This window comes from Anabrus simplex, chromosome 1 (genome assembly GCF_040414725.1).
Source record: "Anabrus simplex isolate iqAnaSimp1 chromosome 1, ASM4041472v1, whole genome shotgun sequence".
NCBI classification, from domain to species: domain Eukaryota; kingdom Metazoa; phylum Arthropoda; class Insecta; order Orthoptera; family Tettigoniidae; genus Anabrus; species Anabrus simplex.
The window spans coordinates 1,194,616,893-1,194,642,283 of NC_090265.1; the positions used below are offsets into that span (position 1 = coordinate 1,194,616,893).

The 25,391-nt window shown below is 42.2% G+C and overlaps 1 protein-coding gene across 3 annotated transcripts in view; it reads right to left on the reverse strand.

The window, feature by feature from the left end:
- Window positions 1–25,391, reverse strand: part of LOC136877429 (sodium-coupled monocarboxylate transporter 2) — a 426,077-nt gene that overhangs the window by 137,677 nt on the left and 263,009 nt on the right. For all 3 annotated transcript variants that reach the window (XM_067151480.2, XM_067151461.2, XM_067151471.2), the window contains one exon: window positions 5,161–5,253. The gene's annotated coding sequence lies outside the window, so the exon portion shown is untranslated. The remainder of the gene's footprint in view (window positions 1–5,160; window positions 5,254–25,391) is intronic.

Genomic DNA, 25,391 nt, shown 5'->3' on the forward strand with positions numbered 1-25,391 from the left:
TTTCCCTTCCTGTAACTTGTAAACTTGGAAAGCAGTAGCAGTTATGAAGAATATAACGGAATTGTTCATCCGAATCCATGGTTTCGCTTTCGGCTTTCCGTCACGTGGTAATCGAATGAACGAATCAAATGAACAAATCATTGTGGTGAATCGTTTCAAGTGAATCGATTCTTCTTAATGAATCAGATTCCCCATCTCCACTTAAAACCCGTGCATCCCAACATTCCTTGTACAGTCAAGAACAGAAGTCAGTACACATTTCGGCCCAAGTCAAGAAGTTGAAAAATGATTTTTGTCCGGCTAGATCGGGAGAATTGCACACTATGCGACGCTTCGAAGAATGAATGTATAATCAAGAGAAAGGAAAGGGCCACGGACGGCGAGAACTTAACACTTCCCACGCCTCACAAACGTAACACTGTCGGGGTCGGAAGAGAACAAGAGTTGAACAAGGAAGGTCGGATAGGAAAGGTGAGAATGAAGGAACCTGGCATGTAAGTGGAAGCAATGCCAGACTCTGCTAGGGGAACCGTAGTACCGACCCACACTCCCAAGAACCGCTGGTTCCCCTTTCGGTCGCCTCTTATGCAAGGCAGGGCATACTGCGGGTGTATTCTACCTTCCGCACGCAGAGAGGGTCACAAACTATTTGGACAAAGAAGAATCATGAAGGATGAAAGACAAGCCTAACATAACAGTTGCCAAAATAAGTACTGGCAGAACCGAACAAGCGAATCTGTTTTGCTACCTCGGAATTGCCGGCTCCTTGGCTGAATGGCCAGCATAGTGCTCTTCGGTTCAGAGGGCCCCGAGTTCGATTCCCGGCCGGGCCGGAGATTTTAGCCGTAAACAGTTAATTCCATTGGCACGGGAACTGGGTGTTTGTACTGTCCCCAAGATCCCTGCAACTCGCACACCGCATGCAACGCAAGCCTCCACTACAATAACATGCAGTATCCTATACACGCCAGATGCCGCCCGCCCTCATCTTAGGGTCTGCCTTACAAGGGGTGCACCAAATCAGAAACAGCAACATGAAATTATTAGTTCGGAATTTTAATCACGAATGATAACACGGAAACTACTGTATAACAATGGCAAAAATAGTCTTAAAAGACAAGCTGCTGACCAACAAGTACCCACTGAGGAGCAATTGACTGGTAGCGTGTAGGATCACTTTCCCCCTGAATATGGCGGCGATACAGGGTGGCACGGGCTCAACAAGACACCGGATGCGTTGGGAAGCCATCCTGATTCACGACCGCTGATCAATCTCCGGTAATGCATGGAGATTTGTCCAGGGCGCGCACATCTCTCTCGACAGCATCCCATGTGTGCTTAATAGAATTGGGGTCGGTTGGATTTGACGGCTAGGCAAGCATCCTCATGGTAATGGAATGTTAATCGAAGTAATCTGCCGAAATTTGGGTGCGATAAACCAGTGAATAATGTTGGTGTGGGTGTAGGTCTCCTGCGGGCTGCTGAAGGGGAACAAATGGGTGGACATGATTTGACAGCAGGTTCCTATATCGTTCGCCGTTGAGGGACGTTGACAGATGTACCATCTCACGTGAACAGTCTCCACAAGAGGATACCACCATCACCAGCCTGCTGGCAAGAGGGATCCATTACCTCATGCGCTTGGCAATACATTCGCACCCTGCCATCGGCGCGTACCAACTGGTACCTCGATTCATCTGTTTAGGTGATCTTTTGGCATGCTTTGGGAGTTCAGTGCCGGTGTTAGTCCATATCAGTCTCAGTGCGGTGATGAGAGGTCCTCTAGTGCAGACATGTCAAGGTCACGAGCTGATGAGTGCTAGCCCAGGACGTTATCAGATAGTGCAAACTTGGAGGGGTGTACAATACACGTTCATAACGACGGTACTCCGTGCATTATATACATATATTCTTTCATATAAGGAAATACATTATTAAATACGTTCAAAGCGGCGTTTGCATAAAATGCGTGAAACACCATATTTTATAATCATTGTGTACCAGGGAAATAAATAACTACCTTAAAGGTTGCCATAAGCAAAGACGTACAACATAAAAGGTATTTTTTTAGCTTAACATGTTCAACTCTCCTATGAGCAATTATTAAGTAGGATACTGACAAATACGAAGTCGCTGCTATATCGCTTCTGTAGCAAGACAGGTTTTATAAACAAAAAAGAAAATAGGCTATGATAAAAGTGGCATCTCTTCAAGCAACCACTTGATACAGAAGTACATAAACTCAAAAACACAAAAACCGAGCTCGATAGCTGCAGTCGCTTAAGTGCGGCCAGTATCCAGTAATCGGGAGATAGTAGGTTCGAATCCCACTGTCGGCAGCCCTGAAAATGGTTTTCCGTGGTTTCCCATTTTCACACCAGGCAAATGCTGGGGCTGTACCTTAATTAAGGCCGCGGACGCTTCCTTCCCACTCCTAGCCCTTCCCTGTCCCATCGTCGCCATAAGACCTATCTGTGTCGGTGCGACGTAAAACAACTAGCAAAAAAAAAAAAAAAAAAAAAAAAAAGAGACCCATGGACGCTAATTAAGGTCCAATGTCGATAGTCCGTAGCAGATGCGGTAAATCTATCGACACGAGGGTGGTGTATTTGAACACATTCAAATGCCACCGGTCTCAGCCGAGATCGAACCGGCCATCATGGACTCTGAAACCCAGCAGTCTACCGCTTGAGTCACTCTGTACAGCCCTTCCTCCTACGGTAGACCGGGGCCACATGAGCGTTGAATATAAGTGCGCCGAACGTGCGTCCTTTTCAACGGACGTTGGCTATCTCTTCGGACGAACGTTATTTTCCGCGCGTTTGCCAGTTTCAAGTTGGACATCAAACAAGTTTTTCGCTTACCTTACTTATGTTGCTAATAATTATTATAAAAAGTAGTCTTTCAGTAAGTTCACACTCGACCAACAGTGAACGAAATATACATAACCAGTTTAAACCCATAGCTCTGACTTAGAGAAAATTGTGATAAATTCCTTAATTGTTTCCCTATGTCTATTCGTTTATTGACCTATCTCATATCAAGAACTCTGTAATGAGTAAAAGTACCAATATGTGACGAGGAGTTGCAACAGAGGAGATGCTATCAATTACATTAAGGTAAATGCCATTGTTTTGAGTTTTTATAATAGACTATTTACATTTTGTCTATTCATTTAAAATACATCCTGTTCATTCTTATTTGATTAATAACTCGAATGAGGGCATGTAGAAACGTTGAAATATAATTTTGTTCTTTATTAATTAAGAAGAAAGGTTTGCCCGAATGGGCATTAGATTATAAATCACGTTTTACAACAGTCAATCAACGACTTTGTTCTCGCTCGGCACACAGTTATATGATATCTATCACACTTATTACTGTACAGAATACACACACAACTTAATATTTTGGCCGTACGATATCCATGATTGGAACTACACTGACTTAGCAAATGTCATGGGATAGTCACGTAATAGCGTGTGGGGCCTCCTCTGGCCCTGCGAACTACAGTGAGACGCCGTGGAAGTGAGTCGTCTGGACGCAGCTGACATCAAATTGTTTGCAGAGCGGCCACCAATGCTCAATCAATCAATCAATCAATCAATACTGATCTCCATTTAGGGCAGCCGCCCAGGTGGCAGATTCCCTATCCGTTGCTTTCCTAGCCTTTTCCTAAATGATTTCAAAGAAATATGCTGGTCTGTTCGTGGGTGCAGGATCCATGGCACGGAGCCTGCGTTCCAGGACATCCCAGATATGCTCGATAGGGTTCATATCGGGGCTCCTGGGTGGCCACGACAGTCGTTGGATCTCCGCTGCATGTTCCTGGAACCATTCCCGGGCGACGTGGGAGCGATGTGGCGGCGCATTATCATCTTGAAACACCGCAGAACCGTCTGGGCGCTGGAAGGCCAAAAATGGGTGGAGATGGTCTCCGAGCAGCTCAACATACCGCGTACAATTCAAAGTCTCTTCCAGAACAACTGGGGGGCCCATTCCATACCAGGAAAATGCACCCCAGACCATAACAGAGACACCAGCGCCCTGGACCACACCTTCGAGGCAGACGGAATCCATCGCTTCATGTGGTCTGCGCCATACACGGTGCCTCCCATCGGCATGGTGCAGTTGAAATCGTGATTCGTCAGACCATATCACGTTACGCCGTTGTTCCAGTGTCCGTCCCTGGTGACTGGCGACAAATGCGCGTAGTTGTGCCCGATGACGTTGGGTTAACAGTGGCACCCGTGTGCGGCGCCGGCTCCCATACCCCATAGAACCCATGTTCCTACGGATTGTCTACTGAGAGACGTGTCTAGCACTGCCTGTGGTGAATTGAGCCGTGATTTGTTGCACGGTTGCCCGCCTGTCACCATTGACAATCCGTCTCAGATGTCGCCGGTCACGGTCATCGAGGGTGGCTGCACGGCCGGTCATTCGTCTGCTGTGGACGGTGACCCCCGCATTCAACCATTCACGATACACCCTGGACACAGTTGATCGTGTGAAGCCAAATTCCCGCACCACTTCCGAAATCGCACTTCCCATCCGTCAGGCACCGACCACCATAGACCGTTCGAACGGTGTCAGCTCACGACGACGTTCCATGTTACACCTGTCACATGCACAGCCATTGCTTACAAGGTCTCCTATACAATTGCCGCTGGCACAGGGGGCGTGTGGTGCGCAGACAACACACCTACGCATCAGTGTTCCGCTATCCCATGACATTTGCTTAGTCAGTGTAGAGCTTCTACACAAGTGATCAGTGATCACTGATGCCCGTTAAACTAACGGCTGTGTGAACAGCTCCAGCGCACTATGAACAACACCAGAGCGCACGCTTGAAGCATCTGTTGCAGGAAAACCACAAAAGATGAAAATGTGACGTGCGTAGCGCGGTGCATAGACGGCCGCGTTGACGTGCGAACGTCCGTTAACATAGTGCTAGTGTGACACCGGTCTTAAAGATTTACGATAAGAAGACTATCTCTAATGTACCCTCAAAACAATACTCTCCATTAACAACGGAATCTGTCTTCATCCTAACTGAAAGTGCTTTTAGAGGTCTACATCGACATCATTAGATGTATAGAGAATTGGAATCCAATGACAAAGAAAAGGTACGAAGAGAAGGTTCTCTTTGGAAACACTTACCTAAATAAACAAGGCACGTATGTGGAGTCTGATGCCCTCCTGGACGGGAAGAGTTAGAATTTGAAAAATTCTTTTCAGGTCAGGTCATCCGTGCTGAAATGAAAGAAAAGAAAGGACTAGCATTAGTACCGATGTTAGTATATATTATTAGAAGCTATATAACTCAGCAGGCTTACAATTAGACACTATCGAATTTTACAATTTTAATTTTTTCTTGGCCATTGCTAGCCTGGTTCAGCCCATGTAACACAGACCCTCTGACGAGGGTGGGTGTCATCTGCCATGTATGCGAAACTGCGTGTTATTGTGGTGGTGGAGGAGGACAGTGTTATGTATGGTGTATGTCGCGAGGGCAAGGGGTTCAACTATTTAAGATTAAAATCCACAGCCCTGCCGGGAATCGAACCTGGGGCCCTATGGACCAAAGGCCACTGCGCTGACCATTCAACCAAGGACAAATTTACAATAGCAACAGTTAATAGCATCCCATATCAGTTTCTTTTTCTGAACGTTTGCTCAATTTTTTGTGCATCTACAATGAACAGTGGGGTAGATATAACACCCGTATCTTTACTAAAGACATATCTTAGTGCCAAGGTGAACCAGACATTTATAATTTTGCCAGCATCGTTATTTTAGTTTCATTTCCCTGACCTCCGTTAGTAAACAACTGTCTCCTTATCCCTTCTCCATTTTCCGCATGTAATGATTTTCTAAATTTCATAGCGTATTTTTAATGGCGTTGCCTTTATTCTTCATATCTATTCTACACTGCTGTGCAAAACTCAAGAAAGATTGATAAAGCAAACATAACTACTCGGTGGAAATGAATGGAAGTGCGGTAACATGTTGCCAGAGGTCTCCCACGCGTGCATAGAAACCTGGAGTGAGGTCAGTGCGGTTGTAGCGCCAAATGAGCCTGACCCCACAAAACGAGGCAGTTGAATGAACGGGACAAGACAGTGTGAGTCAATCAGCGAGCTGTTACGGTGCACTGTGGTAGTGTTATTCATTACAACATGGCGCGCACACAACATTTGGATGACTTCCGACGGGGAAGAATCACCGGAAAACTGAAATAAAATGAGGAACCACGGGAAACCATCTTGTGGGAACGCACCATGTTCCGAATGCAAGCTAACAGCTACACGGCTCAAACCTTCTAGCAACTCGCTCTGTTCACGCTCTTCGTGGCTGTTTCTTCTTTGGTGATATTACACTTCCTCACCGAGTGTCTGGATCTCTGACTTGTAGACGAAATCTTAACCACTTGGAAGTCCCATATCTCATACTAGCCATGATCAAACTAATCCGTACAATGAAATTACGAAATTCGATACGTTTTAACATATTAAGGACATCTGAATTTCAATTCCCTGTGGGTGGGGACCGTAGAATAACACCCACGGTAACTCCTGCCTGTCGTAAGAGGCGACTAAAAGGAGCTACAGGGTATCTTAACTTGGGAACGGTGGTTAGTGACCACGGGGCCCTCAGCTGAGTCCTGGCATTGCTTTCACTTTGTGTCAGGCTCCTCACTTTCATCTATGCTATCCGACTTCCCTTGGTCAACTCTTGTTCTTTTTCCGAGCCCGACGGTATTAGCGCACTCGAGGCCTAGGGAGTCTTTCATTTTCACGCCCTTCGTGGCCCTTGTCTTTCTTTGGCCGATACCTTCATTTTTCGAAGTGTCGGATCCCTTCCATTTTTTCTCTCCAATTAGTGTTACATAGAGGATGGTTGCCAAGTTGTACTTCCTCTTAAAAACAGTAATCACCACCACCACTTCTGAATTCCAATTTATCACTTACTCAGATAACATTTATTCCATCTTAGTGTTTTTGCCTATATTTAAGTATTATTTCTGTATTTTCTATTATTTTGCCTTCTCCATTTTCCACATTTAATGATTTTTCTAATCTTAATAGCGTATTTCTTAATGGCGATACCGTAAGTCTTCATATCTGTTCTAATTTAAGAACAGGTTGAACTACTTCTTGAAACAATCATCACCGCTACTGTAGACTTCTCTTTTTTCAGCCCCATGCCAGTTAATTTACTATAGTGCTATTAATAGTTATTTAAAGTATGAAAATTAGCTTTTCTAAAACTGAAATTACATCATTTGGAAAGTTACTAAGTGTTGTATGTCCGTCGCTCCCTTCTCGATCCGCCAGCCAGCTACACGCGTGCCAGTGTGTTATTCTTCGAGCCTCGACGCGCAGCCCTCAGTGCGCGTGCCTGGAACGTCGTGTGTGCTATATAAAGGAGCTCCTAGCCTGTCCCTCTTTTTTTCACTCCTTCCCAACCCCGTCATCTCTCCTGGCCAGAGAGAGGGCGACACCCTCTAGGTGGCCCGCCCCACCCCTTCAGGGTGGGGAATGAAAACTTGCAAAGCAAGCTGTCCAGACACCCACTGACCCCGGTGTCCAGCTCCAGAATACACCCTACGTCGAGCACGGAGGCTACTTCTCTTGAAAATGTGCTTCGGCCAGGTGGACTGAATTTCTGGCAGTAAGAGGTCTCACCTCGGGTCACCGCTCCTCTTGCCTATTCCGCTGTCCATGCCCAGTCTTACCATTATATGCCACTATCATTCCCTAGCTAATGCAAGCTCCCATTATCGACTTAGTTGCGCTAAGTAGGAACTCTTCAGTCATTGAACTTACGTTAATGAACTCAGACACTTCAACAAGGAAGGACTCTCTGAGATATTTACGTCAGTGCTTATGATAGTTTTCGACTATCAAGAACTTTTTATGTCACAAAGACTATCTTTCCGAAATAGTAGTGAACGTGAATACTCCAACGTGTATATAGTGTACAAAGACAGACTCTTTCTCCAAATTCATAGTTCAATTTGCTTCGAGATAACTTTCAGTTTTGTTAGTGTAAATATTGTAATTTTACATGTGAAGCAAATAAAGAAGTTGTGCTTTTTGCAAACCCAACCTTGTTTACAACACTAAGGGCACTGAATATCAGACAGGGGATACGAAATTGGAATAGGTGGATCATTTCAAGTACTTACGATGTGTGTTCTCTGAGGACGGTAGTAGTATGCTAAGTGAAATCAAATCAAGGTATAGCAAAGCTAATGGCAGTGACCTCTTAGACGGAATCAATGATATTCTGTAAAAGAAGCAGCTCCAAGAAGAAACTATTTCCACCAACGGGACTTGAACCGGCTAACCACGGTGTCAGATAAAGAGTTGACATCTTACGATCATGACGACGAGGACAATTGCTATGTTATTTCTATTGCTATGAGATTTACAGCGCTGAACATAATGAACAAATAAACTCGTCTTGAACACAACAAAAAGTATTCGTACACTATTAGATAATTCAAAGACCTGCCGAAGTCTTTGTTCAAACACAGTCTTAGTACTTTTTATGCATGCCTTTAGCTTTGATGGCCTGTTCCAGATGTCTTGGCATTGAGCTAGCTAAACGTTTGGTGCACTCTTAAGATATGTTGGATCATGCATCTGAGAGTATCTCTTTAAGATATTCTTTACTAGTAGGATGGCGTTTTTGCACTTCTTTGCATAGATGAACCCACAGATTCTGTATGGGAGTGAGATCTGGACTCTGCGGTGGAGTGAGAAGTCTTCTTGGGGCATTGTAAAAGAAACATTCACGGGTTATCATGGCACAATGCTTATGATCATTGTCCTGTTGCAAGTGGAAGACTCCTTCCAGATGAAGCTTGTGTGCGCTGCTGCTTAAATTATGGCGCGACATATCTATGTACTTCCTGGCATCCATAACACCATCAATGAATACCAGGTTCCCCCACTCTATTCGCAGCCATGCAGCCCTAAACCATCACACTTGCTCTCCCGTATTTTACCGTGGGGATTACGTGTTGAGGTTCAAGTTCAGTGTTTGGCTTCCGCCATACCTTGCTGCTCCTACCGATTCCAAACTGTGTAAACTTCACTTCATTAGAAAAAGTAATGGTTTTCCAAAAGTCCATTGTCTTTTCACAATACTCTTTCACGAACTGTAGGCACTTCTGCCTATTTCTTTCACTTATAAATGTGGATATCTAATAAGCCGGTTCGCACTGTGCAATACATTCCTTCATTCCTTATAGTTTGCACACTCACCGTTTTGTTGGACCATGAAGCGACTTCTGTAGCGATGGATGCAGCACTTCGGAACGGTTTCTTTCGTGCCAAATGCACAATATTGCGTCGCTCTCGTACTGTCAGCACTATTGGACGACCAGATCTGGGTTTGTTTTCTTTTTGTCCGCTGTGCTTGTATTTATGAACTATTGAACTCACCGTAATTAAGCTAATGCCAAGCTGTTTTCTAATTTGACGATAACTTTTACCTTGTTTGTATAGTAACACTATATTCTCTCGTTGACTCGCTGAATTTTCCGCCTTCTTTCGCCCCATCCTAAATAACCTTGCGGCAACGATAGCACAGTGATGACTGAAGAGATAACCCCTCCTGCAGGCACAGCGACGTAAACCTGTGCAACAACTAATGTAACCAGTCACACAGACAGTACATCCGCACTGTACGAACACTTTCTTGGCGGTACGATCTGCCGTCTGTAAACACTATCGTGCCGATCATGTTACATTTTTAAACGACCTGTATGTTCAGCGTGTATATCTGATGTCTGTCGTTATGCCGTTTGTAACTCCGACTTCAGCTCGTATGCCGTAATGATGTTCCATCACATTCAATAGGTGTACGCATACTTTCTGTTGCCACTGTACAAGGTTTATTATCTCGTGGCCAGAAATTTTCATTTCAGGCAAGAAATCAGTAGGCCTACAGCCCTCAGAACCACCCAGTACCTGCCTACACACACTCTCTCATTGGTCACATCCATCAGACGAGTTAACACATACACACGTCTGAAAAGTGAAGGGAGGTGGAGATGATGATTATGGTGATGCTTGTTGTTTAAAGGGGCTTGACATCTAGGTCATCGAACCCTAATGGTACGAAATGAAATGACAAATTAAAAGTTAAAAATCACCCACTGACCAAAATAAAAAATGTCATGAATGAATGGATGGATATGAATTTAAAACAATCAGTGGATCCGACCCAAAAACTATCATAAAAATAGTATTACTGACCAAGCACAATCCTGAATCGAGGATGCTTGTTGTCTAAAGGGGTACAAAATCCAGGTCAACGGACCCTCATAATGGTACTTGTCGCTAGTAAAGTAGAATCATGCTCTTTGTCGTGTTGAGATACTAATCAAAAGTAGCGTAGACTCACGGTGGTCCACACATGATGGTACTACTCACAAGTATTGTACGTCGTACAGGTAACGCAGACCTATGGTGTTTCTCACATAATGGCGCCACTCATAGGCAACGCAAACCGATGGTGTTCCTCACCTAGGTGTCAAAATGAAATGTCATATGGCTTTTAGTACCGGGATATCCCAGGACGGGTTCGGCTCGCCAGGTGCAGGTCTTTCCATTTGACTCCCGTAGGCGACCTGCGCGTCGTGATGAGGATGAAATGATGATGACAACACATACACCCAGCCCCCGTGCCACTGGAATTAACCAATTAAGGTTAAAATCCCCGGCCCGGCCGGGAATCGAACCCGGGACCCTCTGAACCGAAGGCCAGTACGCTGACAGTTCAGCCAACGAGTCGGACACCTAGGTGTACAAATCACGGGAGCCGGTATTCCCGTGGTGTTCCTCATATAGTGGGTACTAATCACAGGCAACGCAGACCCACGGTGTCGCTCATATAGTTCTACTAAACACAGGCAACTCCCAGACCCGTGGTGTTTCTCACAATGGTACTAATCACGGGTACTGGAAACTCACAGCGAACCACTCTCTGCTGCTACTAATCACAAACCTATTGTGTACTTAATATAGTGGTACTACCCGCAAGTAAAGGCGACCCATGGCGTTCCCCGCACGATGGTACTAATCAAAGATAGTTTCATGGTTCTAATACAATCATCCCTTGGTCGTCCCTTTTTGTCGCCTCTCACGACAGGCAGGGGATACCGTGGGTGTATTCTTCGTCTGCGTCCCCCACCCACAGGGGATAGACGGAGACAAAAAGAAGGAAAAAGAAAAAGGGCGTGAAAATGAAAGACTTCCTAGGCCTCGAATGATCTAATACCGTCGGGGTCGGAAAAAAACAAGAGTTGACGAAGGGAGGTCGGACAGGATAGATGAATGTGAGGAGCCTGGCACAAGTAAGTGTAAGCAATGCCAGGACTCAGCTAAGGGCGCCGTGGTCGCCACCCACGTTCCAAAGTTGAGAGCCTCTTTGGGACGCCTATTACGACAGGCAGGGGATGCCGTACGACAGGCAGGGGATGCCGTGCGTGTATTCTTCATCTGCGTCCCTCACCCACAGGGGGTGGGAGGTGGAGAAAACGGAATTACGAGGATATCTCTAACATGAACGAAACACACGCGGAGGGAAAGGTACTTGTTTCCCCACCTGCCCGCACGTCCCACTGGCTCGACAATGAATGGAGAGGGGTATGAAGAGAGGAACCACACGCCTCCTTCAAGGCAACACACGTATATCAACTCATTGGGGGGTCAAATTCACCAGTTTCTTTGTAATTCTTGCGTGTGAGGTCAGGCTGAACTGTTAGTGGTCTCGATCAAATGGCGTCGCGCTCAACCGCCTATAAATAAAAAAAAAATTAAAAAAAGAAGACCGTTATGTTCGTCAATATACGCCCTGTTAAATATTACTACTACTACTACTACTACTACTACTACGGAACTAATAATAATTGTTATCCTTAAAAACCTAAGTAAAAATAACCTGGCATTAAATAATTATGATTATCAGAGACGCAAGGACGTTTGTAAAACCGTTCCTATGAAGTTATTGTCAGCGCTGATTAACAATTAAATGCCATATAGTGGGGTGGGATTACATCGTGCACACTTCATCGCAATTAAATTACAGTTAATTGTTTTCCTTTGTTAGGAAAAGCTAGTATAGCCAGAATGTTTAACCATAGAAACATTTTAATCGGTTTCCGAAAAAAATATAATAATAATATTAAAAAATTATGGAGTTGTGAGTGGCCTCTGAGTGCGCTACGTCGCAAGCCACACCCCCTGGAAGACGAACACATGTGACGTTGCCTTGGTTACTTCTCCTGCATCCTCAGGATTGGCCAAAATCTTCGCCCATACGTTACACGTTTCCGTTTCCACCCGGAATTTTTGGGATCGCGATTGTACTCACACCAGACAAATGCTGAACCTGTGCCTTCATGAAGGCCACGGCCGTTACCTTCCCAACCCTAGCCCTTTCACTTACTTGCGTCACCGCTTCTTCCTTTTATTAGTATTTTTTTGCTAGTGGCTTTACGTCGCACCGACACATATAGGTCTTATGGTGATGATAGGATAAGAAAGGGCTAGGAGTGGGAAGGAAGCGGCCATTGCCTTAAGGTATAGCCCCAGCATTTGCCCGGTGTGAAAATGGGAAACCACGGAAAACCATCTTCAAGGGCTGCCGACAGTGGGATTCGAACTCACTATTTCCCGGATGAAAGCTCACAGTCACACACCTCTAACCGCACGAACAACTCGCCCGGTTTTATTAACATTATTATACATACATTAATCATCATTATAGACCGTTATGCCTTTCAGCGTTCAGTCTGCAAGCCACTGCGAATTTACTAAATGTCACCACGATCCTCTGTTTACAACTAGTGCTGTGGCCTCATTTACTTCTGTACCTCTTATCTTTAAAACGTTAGAAACCGAGTCTAACCACCCTCGTCTTGGTCTTCCTCTACTTCTCTTACCCTCTATAACAGAGACCATTATTCCCCTAGGTAACTTATCTTCCTCCATTCGCCTCACATGATCCCACCACCTTAGCGGGTTTATGCATACAGCGTCATCCATAGAGTTCATTCCTAACTTGGCCTTTATCTCCTCATTCCGAGTACCCTACTGCTATTGTTCCCACCTGCTTGTACCAGCAATCATTCTCGCTACTTTCATGTCTGTTACTTCTAACTTATGAATAAGATATCCTGAGTCCACCCAGCTTTCGCTCCAGTAAAGCAAAGTTGGTCTGAAAACAGACCGATGTAAAGATAGTTTCGTCCGGGAGCTGACTTCCTTCTTACAGAATACTGTTGATCACAACTGCGAGCTCACTGTATTAGCTTTACTACAGCTTGATTCAATGTGACTATATTACCATCCTGGGAGAACACACATCCTAAATACCTGAAATTATCTACCTGTTCCAGTTTTGTATCACCAATCTGACATTCAATTCTGTTGAATTTCTTACCTACTTACATCAATTTAGTCTTCGAAAGGCTAATTTTCATACCATACCCATTGAACATGTTTTCAAGTTCCAAGATATTAGACTGAAGGCTTTCGGCACAGTCTGCCATTAAGACCAAGTCGCCAGCATAGGCCAGACTGCTAGCTACATTTCCACCTAACTGAATCCCTCCCTGCCACTTCATACCTTTCAGCAGATGATCCATGTACACTACGGACAACAAAAGTGAAAGATTACAGCCTTGTCTAACCCCTGGAAGTACCCTGAACCAAGAACTCATTCTACCATCAATTCTCACTGAAGCCCAATTGTCAACATAAATGCTTTTGATTGATTTTAATAATCTACCCTCGATCCCCTAGTCCCCCAGTATGGTGAACATCTTTTCCCTCGATACGTTGGCATATGCTTTCTCTAGATCTACGGAACATAAACACAACTGTCTATCCCTCTCGTAAAATTTTTCAATTACCTGGCGCATATTAAAAATATGATCCTTACAGCCCCTCTGTGGTCAAACCACACTGGTTTTCATCCAAATTCCTCTCAACCACTGATCGCACCCTCCCCTCCAAGATGCCGGTGAATACTTTGCCTGGTATACTAATCAATGAGATACCTCTATAGTTGTTGCAATCCTTGCTTATAGATAGGTGCAATTACTGCTTTTGTCAAACCTGAAGGTACCTTACCGACACTCCATGCTAATCTTATTATTCTATGAAGACATTTCATACCTGCCTTCCCACTATACTCCACCATTTCAGGTCTAATTCCATCCATTCCTGCTGCTTTATGACAATGGACTTTATTTACCATCCTTTCCATTTCCTCAAGAATAAATTCACCAATATCATCCTCCTCCTCTCCATGTGTTCCATTGTTCGCGATGCCACCATGAATATTTCCTTTTACGTTGAGAAGATTTTCAAAATATTCCCCCCACCTGTCAGTGATTCCCTGGAATCTATTGTGAGTTCACCTGAATTACCCAAAACACTGTTCATTTCCTTTTCCCTCCCTTCCTAAGATTCTTTATTACTGTCCAGAAAGGTTTCACTGCTGCTTGACCTAGCCTTTCCAGGTTATTACCAAGATCTTCCCACGGCTTCGTTTTGGATTCAACAACTATTTGTTTCGCTCTATTTCTTTCATTTATGTACAATTCCCTGTCTGCATCAGCCCTTGTTTGGAGCCATTTCTGATAAGCCTTCCTTTTACGTTTACAAGCTTCTTTTACTTCATCATTCCACCAAGATGTTCGCTTTTTCTCATTTTTACACTCACAGTTGTTCCTAGGCATTCCCTTGCTGTTTCTACTACAGCATCCCTGTATGACAACTATTCTCTTTCTATATCCTGAATCTGCTTACTGTCCACTGTTCGGAACTTCTCACCGATTGTATCCATGCACTTCTCTCTAATTTCCTCGTCCTGGAGATTTTTTACCCGTATTCGTTTGCAGACAGATTTCACTTTCTCTATCATAGGCCTAGAGATACTTAGTTCACTATAGATAGACAGTAGTCTGTTTCGTCGAAAATTTCCCGAAAAACTCGTAGATTCTTAACAAATTTCCTGAATTCGAAGTCGGTTAAGATATAGTCTATTATGGATCTGGTACCCCTAGCCTCCCATGTGTGAATAGTCTTATGCTTGGAGAATGTATTCGTAACTGCTAAACCCAGACGCTTCCCATTCCTATTAGGTTCAATATCTTGCCCACATTTTCCAATCACCCTTTCGTATCCTTCAGTTCTATTCCCAACTCTCGCATTGAAATCGCCCATTAGCACTATTCTATCCTTGCTGTTGACCCTGACCACGATGTCACTCAATGCTTTATAAAACTTGTCAACTTCATCCTCATCTGCACACTCACATGGTGAATACACTGAGACCATTCTCGTCCTAATTCCTCCAACTGACATATCTTCCCACATCATTCGCTCATTTACGTGCCTAACAGAAACTATGTTGCTTGCAATAGTATTCCTGATGAACAGTCCTACCCCAGACTCTGCCCTTTCCTTTTTAACACCCGTCAAGTACACTTTTTAATCTCCTATCTCTTCCTCGTTATCTCCCCTTACCCGAGTATCACTTACTCCTAGCACATCCAGATGCATCCTCTTTGCTGACTCAGCCAGTCCTACTTTCTTTCTTCCATAAGCCCCATTAATATTGATAGCTCCCCATCGAATTCCATTTCCATTTCGTTCGCCAAGTTGTTTCCAAGGAGTCCCTCGCCTGTCAAATGGGAGTGGGACTCCGTTACTTCCATAGGCCCGAGGCTTGCTTAAAATGTTCTGAGCTCGGTAAATTCATGAAGTAGGATGCTACCCTACTTACACGTAGTCCAAGTGAGGATCTCTCCTCTAACGGGTTAGGGAGCACCGGTGGATTCTATAGCCCTAGCACAAGAATGGACATATCTCAGAATATGTTCGAGATGCCCACTCCCATTCCGTAGCAACTGGTATCCCGATTCTCAGGACCACTTACTAGGCCACTCAGTCATTGCCCATGGTTCACGAACTAGGACGTGACTACAGTAACTCACACAATAATAATAATAATAATAATAATAATAATAATAATAATAATAATAATAATAATAATAATAATAATAATAATAATAATAATAATTGAATTTTCACGAATTTGGAGCATTAAAAGACATCCAGTTCATTACACGAAGTAAAATATTGAATGAAGCAGATAACAAGAATATGGGTGCAGGCCTAAATATTTTTTTAAAAAAGTAATAAGAAACTTGTCATTATACGCGACTTATCGAGATCATAGCCATAGCACCACCATTTTACATCGAATCCTTACCGCAATGACGGGACTTTTCATTAAAAAAAAATACTAATCTCATCGGTTAGGATGTGACTTGTTGATATCCTGCTGAGAAAACTCTCAGATGCAGCTTAGCTGTAACGTCGTTTACACTTGACAACATGGGATATAGCGTATACGTACTTTTTTTTAACCTGGGACTTCTTGTATCCTTTTTTAAACGTAAAATTCGTAACAAAAATATCGAGAGAGTTGCCTACACGGTAACGAGGGGTGAGTTTGTGGAGATTAAAGGTTCAAACTTCACCATCGCCAATCAAGGTTTTCCCCCGTAAATTCACACTAGAGAAATGTTGGGACTGTATCTTACTGCCACGGTTACTTCTTTCACAGTTCTATCTCTCCACCATCCCAGAATCGAAGCAAAAATGAATGTATTTGTGTGACGTTAACCACTACGAAAAAAAGTAAACTTTATGAATACATTAGTTCTTGGGAGAAAGAAGAAGTTGGGTAATCAGTAATTTTTGTCAGAATTTCACTCCCTAAGTTTGAGGACTTTTCGTCTACAAGTGTATTTACCGATGTGAGGCATGCATGATGGAGAAAATCCAGAAGTGACATCTCTACCCAAAGACAGCATCTTAAACTTTTGGTTCTACAGTCTGATGGATCCTTCTCCCTAAAGATACGACTCATCGCCCCTGAACCTGGTCAGCCAACGAGAGCAGTTTACATGCGATGTGGAGGCGGAAGACGTAGGCCAAGATTGTAAGTGAAGGCCACAGCTGCTGCCAGGGTTGCGTGCATATGATTGATTACTTAGACTCCATGTTCGTTTCTTTATGCTGTGTTGAGCAACGACTCCTGGCGGTCAACTGACTACTTTTTCCGAACTACTGTATTATTTAACTTACGTTAAAGGAACAGGGCATCTAGTCTTGGGATCATAAAGAATGCCGACTACGGATTCCTAGCTGAGTTTTTTTTATTGCTTTTTACTAACATGTGCCAGGATTTTCACTTCTGTCCTTTCTGTCTAACATGACAAATATCAAAACAGCCCCACATCACATCACATCACATGAAGTAATGTTAGGTTCAGACAAAGTGTGCAACTTAAAATACTTCGGTGTGGGTGCTATTGAGTAGTAATGACACTCAGAGTGCAACTAGTGCGTTTGGATGTTATAAAAAGTGTTGCTCGCAAGGTTCGTCGTGCTGTAATAACATTTTCTGGTTCATCAAGGAAAGCAATGGCAAACCACCTTGGTCGACATCTCGTCTACAACTCCGCATCAAAGCACAGTCATCAGTTAGTATCGTGTAACATTCGGTGCTGCTATTTGAGGGTCCGACCAACTTTCGAGCCGATCTTTTGACACGTATAAGTTTTCTTTGAGGACTTCACTACCAGCACTCTTGTTGAAGAGGTAGCCAAATGTAGTGAAGAACCCGAAAGTAATTGTGGACAGTCATCTCTGCTTAATGGATATAAAAGGGTCAAGGACATAATAATCATAATAATAATAATAATAATAATAATAATAATAATAATAATAATAATAATAATAATAATAATAATAATAATAATAATAATAATAATAATAATGCAGGTTTCGATTGGTCAATAGCGACACAGTCCATCAATAGAGATTCAGTGTAAAAATGATACTCATAAGGTCGATTGGTGCATGCATTTAAGCGGGACTGGCAGACATATATAACTTCTGGTTTAGTGAGGAAGGCAACGGGAAACTACTCCCCTCCTTGTTGCCCTAGAACGCCTCTTGGGTGATGCCTAGGCCATCTATGACAGCTGATGGTGGAGCTGTTTAAGACGAAACCAGTCTTCTGGCTGAATACCCAACAAGTTCAGAACTAAAAAAGGTTAATATTCATAAGAATTTAGTAAGTCAGACTTACGTTGAAACTTCAATGGCATAAGCTTTAAAAATATGGAAGAAGGCAGTAAATCAGTGAGTCATAAAAACGACACAGTAACATTTGCTGCCAACATAAAACTAAATAACTGCTGGTTGTGGAAGCTGCAAACTTGCTGACAATTACAGTAATACACAAGTGGTGGCAGGAAATAGATACACACTGTTAACATTTGACTATAAATCATGAATTATGCAGCAATGGGTGAAGTTTCAGCCTTCCGAGGGAACTGTTTGGGTTGGACCACACCAATTGCTATGAAATTTTGTAGGATCACAGGGAATTGGAAATATAGTAAAACCTCTTATCCGAAAATCGCTTTAACCGAAACGTGTAACATTGATTCGTTTTTACAGAGAAGTTACTATGTACTGTGTTTATGAAATACAAAATTCACGCACGATGTGCGATACAATCACACAACATTTTTAATTTCAACGCTTTATGGACAAAATGTGCCTCCGTGGCTCAGGTGGCAGCGCGCCGGCCTCTCACCGCTGGGTTCCGTGATTCAAATCCCGGTCACTCCATGTGACATTTGTGCTGGACAAAGCGGAGGCGGGACGGGTTTTTCTCTGGGTACTCTGGTTTTCCCCGTCATCTTTCATTCCAGGAACACTCTCCATTATCATTTCATTTCATTAATCATTCATTAATCATTGCCCCAGAGGAGTGTGACAGGCCTTGGCAGTCGGCACAATTCCCATTCTCGCCGCTAGAGGGGGGGCTTCATTCATTCATTCATTCATTCATTCATTCATTCATTCATTCATTCCTGACCCGGTCAAATGACTGGAAACAGGCTGTGGATTTTCATATGGACAAAATGTAAGGAAAAGTGGAAACAGTTCTGAAGGAAACTGGTTGTCACTAAGCAGTTCAGAGGAATGTGTGCGAGGTCAGCCACACTTCCTATTATTTACTCGAGCCGGCTGAACCCACCTCTTGCCTCCCACATTGGAAGAGCATTCCTCCAAGATACCCAGTTAGGAAACTATGAAACCATCCCAGAATGAAAAAATGAATGAAGTGATGTTTTTATGGATCACACAACAGTAAAAGGAAACTGCAATATCGGAACCAGTAATTCACGTAAATGCAACAGTAATTTCCGAAAAATAAGAAAAAAAGAAATTGAGCTTAACTAGCAGATGTCCTCCTTAATGGCGTGACACTGCTTGTAGAAAAATATACAAAAAAATCGGACTTTTTCTTAAAGAAATAGTGAATAATTAACAGATTTGGTAATACCGCACCGTAACTCCATAGAAACACGCAATAGGGAATACATTTCTCCATTTAGAGTTGGTGTCGGGAAGGGCATCCGGTTGTAAAACAAGGGCAAATACACACGTGTAACTAGGTTCGCAACCGCGGCCCACCAGGGCGTGAGAGCCAGTCAGGAGTAAGCCACACAAGTTGAGGCGGGTTGGTAGACGGGTCTGGCTCGCCGGTCCACGGAATAAATCCCCGCCTCGAACCCAACTGGCCCGACTGTAGCCATACACTAGCGAACCGGTTGGCGCACCAGTCAATCAATCAGTACTGATCGCCCCTCTCTGTTGCTGTCCTAGCCTTTTCTTAAATGCTTTCAAAGAAATTGGAAATTTATTGAACACCTCCCTTGGTAAGTTATTCCAATCCCTAACTTCCTATAAAAGAATATTTGCCCCAATTTGTCCTCTTGAATTCCAACTTTATCTTCATATTGTGATCTTTCCTACTTTTAAAGACGCCACTCAAACTTAATCGTCGACTAATGTCATTCCACGCCATCTCTCCGCTGACAGCTCGGAACATACCACTTAGTCAAGCAGCTCGTCTTTTTCCCAAGTCTTCCCAGCCCAAAATTTGCAACATTTTTGTAACGCTACTCTTTTGTCGGAAGTCACCCAGAACAAATCGAACTGCTTTTCTTTGGATTTTTTCCAGGTCTCGAATCAAGTAATCCTGGTGAGGGTCCCATACACTGGAACCATACTCTAGTTGGGGTCTTACCAGAGACTTATAAGCCCTCTCCTTTACATTTTTACTACAACCCCTAAACACCCTCATGACCATGTGCAGAGATCGACAGAGATTTACAATCCCATTTATGTGATTACCCCAATGAAGATCTTTCCTTATATCAACATCTAGGTACTTACAGTGATCCCCATCAACGCAGTAATTAAAACAGAGAACTTTTATATTTGTGAAACTCACAATCTGACTTTTTACCCCATTTATCATCATACCATTACCTGCTGTCTATCTCACAACATTATCGAGGTCATGTTGCAGTTGCTCACAATCTTGGAACTTATTTATTACTCTATACAGAACTAGCAATAACCCGCGGCTTCGCTCGCGTGGATATCGCAATTTGATCAAAGTAATCGTTCCTCGGCATTGTACTAAGATATTATCTGAAAATTCCTAACGTATAAAAACTCACCCAAAAATTGAGTTTCATTTACCCCCAGAAATTCTTTGTAAACCATCTTTGTGGTATTACTTTTTGGGGCTAAGACGACCATGCGACATAGAACTGTACATGTGAGAAACAGTCTTCTCTCAAGTGGAAAAAAATAAATACATGTTTCTTTATTTTTAAAGGAGATTCCAAATACCAATTTTCACGTCTGTAACATCTTCAGTTTTTAAGGTATAAGTGTACTCATAAAAGTAATTCAACTCCTTATTCATCCCCCTTCCTACGCGTTAAATTGATTACGCCCTCCCCAAAAGTGCGTGTTTCTTTATTTTTAAAGGAGATTCCAAATAACAATTTTCACGCCTTGAACATTTTTGGCTTTTGAATATAAGTATCCTCACACAAAGAATTCAACTAATTTTTCAATTCATTCACCCCCCTTAAGTGGATTTTCCGAAGAGAAAAACACGCGTTTCTTTACATTGAAAGAAGTTTCAAATACAAATGTTCATGCCTCTAATATCTTCAGTTTTTGAGATATAAGTATCCTCATAAAAAGTATACAACTCCTTTTTCACCCCAGCTCGTTAAGTTGATGCCCCTCCCCTACAAAAATGCGTGTTTCTTTACGTTTAAGGCGATTCCAAATACAAATTTTCACGTGTGTAATATTAGGTTTTTGAGATATAAGTTTCTCCATAAAAAGAATTAAATTTTTTCACTTCTTTTCATCCTCCTCCCCCCTTAAGTGAATTTCGCGGAAACAAAAAATAATGTGTATTTATAACGGAGCTTCCAAATGTCAATCATCACGACTGTAACATCTTCAGTTTTGAGGTATATGTATCCTCAATTGAAGGAATTAAACTCCTTTTTAACCGCCCCCGACTCCAAATTGATTGCCCCCCACCAAAGTCGCGTTTCTTTATTTTTAAAGGAGATTCCAAAAACTAATTTTCACGTCTGTAACATCTTTAGTTTTTGAGATATAAGTATCCTCATACTAGGAATTCAACTAATTTTTCAATTAATTCACCCCCACCTCTAAAGTGGATTTTTCAAAGACAAAAGATTACGTGCTTCTTTACTTTGAAAGAAAATTCAAAATGCAAATTTTCATGTCTGTAACATCTTCAGTTTTTGAGATATAAGTGTCCTCATGAAAATAATTAAATTCCTTTTCCACTCCACCCCCGCTCGATAAGTTGGTTCCCCCCGACCCAAAAATGAGTGTTTATTTATTTTAAAGGAGATTCCAAATACCAATTTTCACGCCTGTAGCTTTCAGCATTTATATATAATTTTCTCCAGAAAAAGAATTCAATTTTTTTACTTCCTTTCACACTCCCCACTCAAGTGGATTTTCCAAAAACAAACTGTAGCCGTTTCTTAAAAAAGCTTCCAAATACGAATTATCACGACTGTAACATCTTCAGTTTTTGAGATTTATGTATCCTCATAAAAGGAATTCATCTCCGTTTTCATCCCCCCCCCCCACCCACCAAGTTGATCCCCCACCAAATGCGTGTTTCTTTATTTTTAAAGGAGACTCCAAATACCAGTTTTCTCGTTTGTAACATCTTTAAATTTTTTGTTGTGTATATACATTCTCATACAAATTCAACTAATTTTTTAATGCTTTCACCCCCACCCCATCCCGTTAAGGGTTTTTCGCGAAAACCAAAGAATACGTGTTTCCTTATTTTTAACGGAGATTCCAAATACCAATATTCACGTCTGCAACATGTTAAGTTTTTGAAATATACTGTAGATACGCTAATTAAATAAATCACCCCTTTTTCAGTTCCCCTCGAGTGGGTTTTCCGAAAAAATATTTATGTTTCTTTACTTTTACAGGAAATTCCAAATACCAGTTTTCAAATATGTTACGTGTCTAGATAACTTGCAGATATAGTCTTTTTTTAAAAATACCCCGTTTGTCACTCCTGCTCACCCCCTATTCATCGGATTATCCAAAAACACAAAAATACGTGTTCCTTTATTTTCAAAGGAGATACCAAATTAATTTCAATTTTCATGTCTGTAACATCTCATAAAAGGTGTTCAACCACTTTTCCACTCTTTATCATCTCCCTTAATAGGATTTTCCGAAAACAAAAAAAAATGCGTGTTTATTTTTAAAGCAAATTCAAAATACCAAATTTTAAGTCTGTAAACTTTTAAGTTTTTGAGATATAGATATCCTCATTTTAAAAGTTCACCCTCCTTTTTATCACCTTAGTGATGAAATATCGAAAAATCCTCCCTTAGCGAGCACCTACATGTTAATATGAATGGATTGCCAAAATTTCATTCCTTTATGTCCAGTAGTTTTGGCTCGGCGATAGTCAGTCAGTCAGTCAGTCAGTCAGTCAGGACAAGTTATTTTATGTATATAGATATAGATTATAATGAGGTGGGTCTTTCCCATTCCTTACCACCTTTAAAGGTAAAAACCTATTTTCACATTCCTCAACAATTGCTTTAAACCCATTCCAGAGTCTGTTTACATTTTTATTTATCGTTTTCCACCGATCATAGTTACTTTTTTTAAACTCCCTCATGCCTGCTTTATCAGCCATATGGTACTGCCTACAGTCCTCCTTTTAGGACCTTCCTTTCTATCACATTTATTTTTAACTACGACAAAAACAGTTTCGTGATCAATAATGCCATCTATTTCTTCGGTTTCTCTATAGAGCTCATCTGGTTTTAACAGCACCACGTCCAGGATATTCTTTCCTCTAGTTGTTTCCATCACTTTCTGAATCAACTGTCCTTCCCATATGAAGTGATTTGCTATTTGTTGGTCATGCTTCCTAGTTGACATTTGGTAAATTCAGATCTCTCGCTACAATCACATTCCTTTCGATGTCGTTTCCCACATACGTGATTTTCTTATCAAATCATTTCCATGTGTTTTGTGCACAAAAACAACCTGATACCTTGTATTTTTGGGAGACATGTCTTTGTACGTACAGTTGCAATTAACGTGAACAAGGATGAAATCCAATTTACTTGAAAAAGAAAAAAAAGGAAATTATTTCAATATTTACCGCGATAATGTCGGGTGGGGGGTGGGGGGGGTGAGGTGGAGGGCACAAACTAGAGAAGCCCGACATCACAAGGTAGCCAATGCCAGCGTCTCGAATCACACCCGAGTTTTTCAAACTATACACTTCCCAGTCCAGTTGTTCCCTGCCGGAACTACCCAAGCACCTAATTCTAGGATAGCCGGGCTGAGTGGCTCAGACGGTTGAGGCGCTGGCCTTCTGACCCCAACTTGGCAGGTTCGATCCTGGCTCAGTCCGGTGGTATTTGAAGGTGCTCAAATACGTCAGCCTCGTGTCGGTAGATTTACTGGCACGTAAAAGAACTCCTGCGGGACTAAATTCCGGCACCTCGGCGTCTCCGAAAACCGCTAAAAAAGAAGTTAGTGGGACGTAAAACAATTATTATTATTATTATTATTATTATTATTAATAAATTCTAGGATACGAAGTATGAAACGCAACATTAGGTGTTTAACGTTTCATCACTGCGTGTTTAACTTCGTTTATCACAGGTCTTACGCGCTCCATTCGGTCAATAGTTCCACATAATTTAGAATATCTACGACACCGCGATGAATTCTAAAGTCTTCCAATAGTCTGCAGTAAGAAAGTGTGAAATGGATTGAAATACAGTAGGTCTAATAAAAATATGGTTTAACTCATTTCGGCCCAGTTCATAGCAATTAACTTACGTTTGTATTTGACCCGCTGTAAGTATGGAATCTTATTGTGTTTCACCTGACGTAATGAGCTGAAATCATTCGAAGGTACAAGAACCGATTTAACAGGATTCACAAATCGAGAAAGTAAACGTATTCCAGTAAACCATGCAAATACCCCATCCAACGAAAAATTCAATATCTTTTTAATGGAACATAGCTATTTTCCTTGAATTTCAAAGTAGGCCCAAAATTATGGATGACAATTTTATTTCAGGTTTCTATACCACATGCATCTGGAGGTATCACTGATGGAAGTAGGCCTATTGGTAGACTATGTCTTTGGCGTGACGCGAATAAACGCGTGGCCTAAAGCCACATACAGCCCCCAAAGGAAATGAACATGGTTTCGTTTTGTTAGGAGCAGTAATACCTCTCTCAGCTCGAGCGGGAGACAAGTTAAGATCGCTACGCGCGAACGCAAGAAGAGACAATGTGCGGCAGAAGCTGGGGTGATATTTGGTCAGTTGTTGTTGTTGTTGTTGTTGTTGTTGAGTGCTATGTTGTAAATGAGGGCAAGGAAAGTCATGTACTCCTGAATGGAAGAAGATTGAAAATTGTGCTATGTTATTTCGACTAAATTAGTATTAGCACGAATGTGTATGCACAATTTTCTTGGTAATTTGTAACAAGTTTTACAAGATATGGTGCCTTACAGGATACTACGGAAAGGGAATTCATGCACGTTACCGGTATTCATGAATTTAACAGCATCTTTAGGTAAAAATAAATTACATGGTAGAGATTTCATTTTCTAGAACTGAACATAAATACGATGCCATACCGTGTGAAACATGTAAGTGTTATGAAATTAAGTATAATCTCGCAATTGTACCGAAGGTAATATGCAATAAATTAATTGAACAATACTTTTGTGCACATAAAATAATCTTACTGTGATGTTCACTGCTCATTACTGCATCTGCTGGGTCTATTAGCCGTATTGTACTAGAACATAACAGACCACCACAGGAGAAACCAAAATCTTAAGCA